The following is a 6000-nucleotide window of genomic DNA, read 5'->3' on the forward strand; positions in this document are numbered from 1 at the left end:
CTCAGACCTAGAACCATTGCTCCAGGCAACACTATTTAAATTTGGTCTAATGCTGGTAATCTGTAACAAATAAGGCATGTGTAAATACTCATGTTAAAGAACCATTAATTTTTTAATGGTTCTGTGTTTAGAATCAATTATTTAACCTAATTACTCTGCCACTCTTAGCATACAAAATGAAGCAGTGAGACATGTAAGACATTTTTACATTTCATAAAAAGGTTTAACAGAAACAAGTTGAATGATTATTAAACAATGCTTTCTCTGTGTGTGTCTCACTTTTACTGTTGGATTTCAGAAAAGGAAGATCCATTTTTTGGAAAGAAAAGATTGACATTTGGGTGGAATTATCTTTTAAGTGAAACAAATCATTTTTTAAAATAACTGTATGGCATGAAAAACTATTAAAATAAGTATTGAAACTTTTGAAAAGTTGCTTACTCAGCAAATGCTTAGTAAGTTAATGGATGTTTGATTACTAAAGAAATGCATCATAAATTGTTGGAAGACTTTTCACCAAAAGTGTGCATAGTGTATGTACCAAGATGCTGAATGAAGTGTGTTGTGAAATTGTTCTTCCATTATGACATATGCATACTGAATATACCAAGCCACTGAAAGAAGTAGAAAGAAATATCTTTTGGGGATGTTCTGCATTACGAAGCATGTGCTCCATTATACTTGTATAAAGAATTACTGAAACAGGAAGAGAGTATGTAAATAATGTGGTGAAATTTCAGACTTCAAAAAGTGGCTTTTTCCATTGTAAATTAAACATGAAATGATTTATATTACTTGTGGTTTTGAGAAAGTTGTGGAAATTCACAAATATAGGAGAGTCTTGCTAATATATATAAAGTGTGGAAATATGTCTTGCACAAAATATGAAACAGTAACTGATTTGATGTGTTGGAAAACTGACGATACACTGTATAAAACAGTGGTGAACTGAGTTTTCTGAGAAAATTCAGGAAGTTCTGAACTGTCTACACTGGATTGTACTGAGAAGCCTTTAACATTTTTTCAGATGTAAAGCAGTTTTTTTTCAAGTGCATATCCTAGAAATCGTGGTTACACTGCATGTTTTAAATGACAGTCTAAGCAGTATGTGTTTTGAACTAAAGCTAAATCAATGTATGAATTCTTAAGGAAGTTTATATGATGTTTCTGATACAGCCCAAAAGTACTGGTGCACAGAAATAAATCCAGTAGCATTTTTACATTTGCACAGTTTGCCCTGTGACTATGAATGAATTTTGACGGGAAGTTTTGTGTCATGTAAATTAACTGTATGTTGGAAGAAAGGAACCCACAGAAGTGGAAATATTTTGCAGTGAAAGAAAAGTCAGTTGTTGAGTGTGAAACTGATAGCTTTATAGTGTGTAAAGCAAAAGCTTAACAAAGCAGCTGAACCAGCACAGAGGCCAAGCTAAGTAAGTGAATTATTAACAAAGAAGACTGGTCTGTATATACACATATATTTATCCTGTGCTTGTAAGGGGCTTGCTCCAGCAGTAAAAATGGATCTTGCAGGCATTTAATGGGTAACTTAGAAAATAATTTTTTTTTGCTGGAATTATTTTAGAGACTTACAGAAAGAGGATGAGTGTGACAACATTTCTTTGCCAATGCTCTGGTAGAATTGTATGATATTTTATGCAACTAAAGATTTGTGTAGTGTTTACTTTTATAAAAAAAAGCCCATTGACAAAGACAGAATACTCACTGTTATGTAAAGCAAGACAAAGGTGTTGTTTTGTTTTTATGAAAAGTTAATACCATCTGACAGTGAAAAGGGGGCTTCATTGCTGTGTAAAGCAAAAAAGAAGTGTTGATTCAAAAAGTAAATCTTTATAGAGTAAAAAGTATTGTGTTAAGTTGCATAACGTGTTGAGAAAATTTTGTGCAAACCTGGTAATGATTGTGCGTTGCTTGTATTGAAAATGTGAGAAGATGTAATAAGCTAAACAGTATCAGTGCTTTCATGGATGGTGAATAAATGTTAGGGTGTGCTGAGATGTATTAACATGAGTTCATAAAAATGGTGCTTGCCAACCACTTCTAGTCACAGATAGTGTTGTGGTGCTGCGTAATATGAATGCTGATAGGAGATAATTAATGTTTTGTAATCTAGTGCTGCAACTTTGAAAAATGAAACATTAGTTAAAAACAATAACACTGTCTGTAAATGTTGAATAAGAGCGATGGGATGGATAATGCTTAAGAGTACAACTTGTCTTTTTTAATGTTCTGTTGAGAAAATAAAAGCTGTAGAAAAGACTATAGATGACATTGTTTTAGGAAATATATTTGTGCAATATAAGGATGACCAGAAACAAGTGAAAATAAATTGATCATGATGTTGGGGCACAAAGTGAGGAAGTAGACATACCAAAATAGCCAGAAGTTACTGTTTTTAAGCAGAGAGAACTTTTGATAGCAATGGTATTAATGGATGGATGACCTTAACCAACTAGCAGAATAACCAAAGAATGAAAGACAAAAAGAAATAAATGGTTGACTTCTCAAGTGGGAACAGTAAAATACAAGTGTAACTCTAAAGGTACCATATCAAATCTCATCATAAACCAAAAAGAAAAGGTGTCAAATGACCCAGTATGGGAACTTCAAAGACAAAAGAGAAATCTATTTCAGGCCCAGAGTGATATCGAGAGTTTATAAAAGTGAAAAGGAAAAATTGTGGCAAGAGCTAGAAAAGATTCATAACTCCCTGCTTGACTTAAAAGCAAAATATCAGAATGTGTAAGCCGAGAATGAGTTGGTAAAAGCACAGCTCCAAGAGACTGAAAATAAAGTCAAGAACTCTAGACAAGAACAAGATGGCTGCACATTGAATAACAGCTTAATTTCAGCTCTCCCAGTGTGAAAACAGAAACTCAGAAGAGATGAACAGTAAACTAACATATTTTGGGTACATTTCAGTAACTAGCTGGTAAGCGAGCTGCCTGGATGCCAGGAAGAAAGAAACTCTGAGAACCTGAGAGGTTACAAAAGGTGAGGAAAAACACTGACTAGGAAGAATTCTGCAGCTGTTCAGCAAAAAAGCAGTGTAAGCTCCAGACAGGACTTTTGGTAACCTAGAGGAAAAAAATAAGTCAGAGCTGATTAAAATAAATGAAACTGTGATGCAGTATATCAACGCCAATAACAAAAGGCTAGAAAATAATAGAAGAATATATTCAGAAGAGGTGATAAAACTGCAAAAATGAGTGGTTGAAATGTTGAAAAGGCTGGCTGAATATGAGACTGCTCGAGAAGAGATGTTTCAAAAATAATAGAATCAGAGGACAGAGCATATAGGGAAAACCTTAGATTTTCTGCTGTACCAGAGAAGCTGGAAGGAACATACTATATTACTTTTTATGAAAGCACAAATAAGCAACTGGACTAGTATTCCACAGCAGGAGTTGCTAATTGAAAGTGTGCATTGTGTGTATCCTCCAAACTTGGCCATGAGTAAGCAACCAATATTTTTAATAGTAAAGATGCAATCCTACCAGGAGAAGGAATTGATTTTGACAAAATTGTGGCAGAAGGACAAAGTACTAAAAGTGGGAGAAAGTAGAATGTGTGTGGAAAATGATTACTCATTGTACACCAGGCAGAAGTAGTAAATTTATTTAATCAGGGAATGACGAGAAGCAGGCATGAGATTCAAACTGCTATACCCAGCTATCTTCAGAATATTCTTTCCTGGAGTGACAAAATCATTTTGATGCAGATCATGCTAAGGAGAAAATACAAAATTTTGTCCAATAAAAAGTGAGCTGTGAAAGAAGAAGATTCTGTTTCTTGTTCTTCTGGTAATAAAGAATGCAGATAAACTAGTTTTTTTCCAGTGTTTCAATGGAAAATGTTGGAAGTACAACAGTTGAGTAGAAGAACAGAGAGTACATTGGAAATGAAGCCGAAACTGGATTTGGGAGTTGGAGATGAACAAGAATAAAGCCAGCAACTCAAACTGATAAATAAACATGGGATTACAAAGCATTAATTATATTTGGGAAACATGACAGAACAAGAAAACCTGGAAAGGTTGAACTTTTTTGACTTTGTTAAACTTGTAGGGGACTCTAAAGTATATGCCCTACTTCATGTCATTAATGTTTGGAGGAAGATTTAGGAGAGGGGAAAAGGAGGGAGAGAGTTAACTGTACATAAAACAAAATTTTATTCTTAACAGTAGTGTTTTTATAGTGCATGATATCTGCATGCTACAACATATTTTTTCTCAGTTATTTGCAAGTGTAATGGTGATACTAAAGTAAACAAGTGCCCCTGTTTTTCCCTTTTCTCTTTCTTCGGTTTTAAGAAAGGTAGTCAGTGAAATGTAAAAAAAAAAGAAGAAAAGTATGGTCAAGAAAAATTGATGTGCTTTTTCTCATTTTTGCATAGGGAATGACTGAATTAAGGCCTTTGGTTTGTTCTAGTAACAAGTTTTAAGAGAAAGCAAATCAAAAAACAACATTGAATATAATAAAGATTCCCTCTAGCAAACAAATAAATATTTGTAGAAGCAACTCTGCATCTGTTTCTCATGTCTCCATGGAGGCAATCTGATAGAGTAATAAAAACAGAATGCTTCTTTCTTTCATTGGCTAGGAGATAATGTTTTCTGAAAGCATTCAAGTGTTTTCCCATTCTGGAAGACCAATAAAGATAAGGGGAAAAAAATCAGACAGCACTTAGCACACGCTGCATCATGCATCATAGCATGGATAACCTTTTTCTGTTAGGTTAACCCAAGTTTGTGAGTCTGGCTGTCAGTTTGAGACTGTTGTTCCTATTAGGAGGGTAAATCTTAAATATTTGAAGATGTACATAGTTTTCTGTGCTAGTATTAAGTTAATAAGTTTTAGGGGTGTATCTGTGGGGTTGAGTGCATTCAATAAAACAAAATGTTTTGTAAGATGTGACACATGCTCAAATGGATTTGACAAGAAACAACTGTATAACGCATCAACCTGCCAGTGTGTGCATGTAACACAAAAGCTGCAACAAATTATTTAACAAAAAAGCTGTTACAAATAAAAGGTGGGAATAATAACTTTTCAGCATGACACTTTTTTATATTATCTTTAAATATTAATGGTCTCACAAATATATACAAAAAAGAAAGAGTAGTGAACTATAATAAAAAGGAGAGTCCGAATAGCTATGCTACAAGAGGCATATTTGGAAAGAACTGAATATGTGAATTTGATAAAGAAAGATTTTCTGGGTGGTTATTCAGCAGCATACCTGGGACAAAGAAAAAGAGGAGTACTTATATTAATTGCAAGAGGATCTCCAGTAGCGATAGAAAATGGAAAAAAAATAATAATGGTAGATTTGTAGTATTAAGGGGCTACTGGCAAGGATTATACTTGCATGTGTTTGTATTCCACCTAAATCTGCTAGAATGGAGCTTGAGAAATAATCGGTTTTCGGGAAGAAATATTACTTATAGGTGGGGACTGGAATTTGATTTGCTGTAGTGAAGATGTGCCTGAGGGGCCCAGAAGGGAAAATATAACAAAGGAGGATAGATTTTTTTGAAGACATTTATGAAAATATTTGGCATGGAAGATGTGAATTTATACATTATTCCCAAAGATAAAAAAACTAGGCTAGGCAGAACTTACGTTTCACAGGGACATGTGCAGTTAATTGAAAGTTTTGATATGCATCCTATAACTGTATCAGATCACGCACCAATAATAACTAAAATAAAAATTCAGAGTAATGAAAAAAATGAGACACTGCCACTTTCCCACTTATTTGTTGAAAAGAGAGGCATTTAAGGAGTGAGTAGTCGCAATTCTTTGGGAGTTATTAGAGAAGGTAGAATTTTTTTCTGAAACTATAGCTAGGGAGTGGGATAAAATTAAAGTGGGGTTTAAAAATAGGCTGGAAATGAAAGATATGGTTAAGAAGTAATTATTTAGGGGGACTGACAAATGATAAAGTATTGCAGAATAGGGGGAATCTCACAGAACA

The sequence above is a fragment of the Protopterus annectens genome, chromosome 2.part0, assembly GCF_019279795.1.
Source record: "Protopterus annectens isolate FY-2018-M chromosome 2.part0, PAN1.0, whole genome shotgun sequence".
NCBI lineage: Eukaryota > Metazoa > Chordata > Ceratodontiformes > Protopteridae > Protopterus > Protopterus annectens.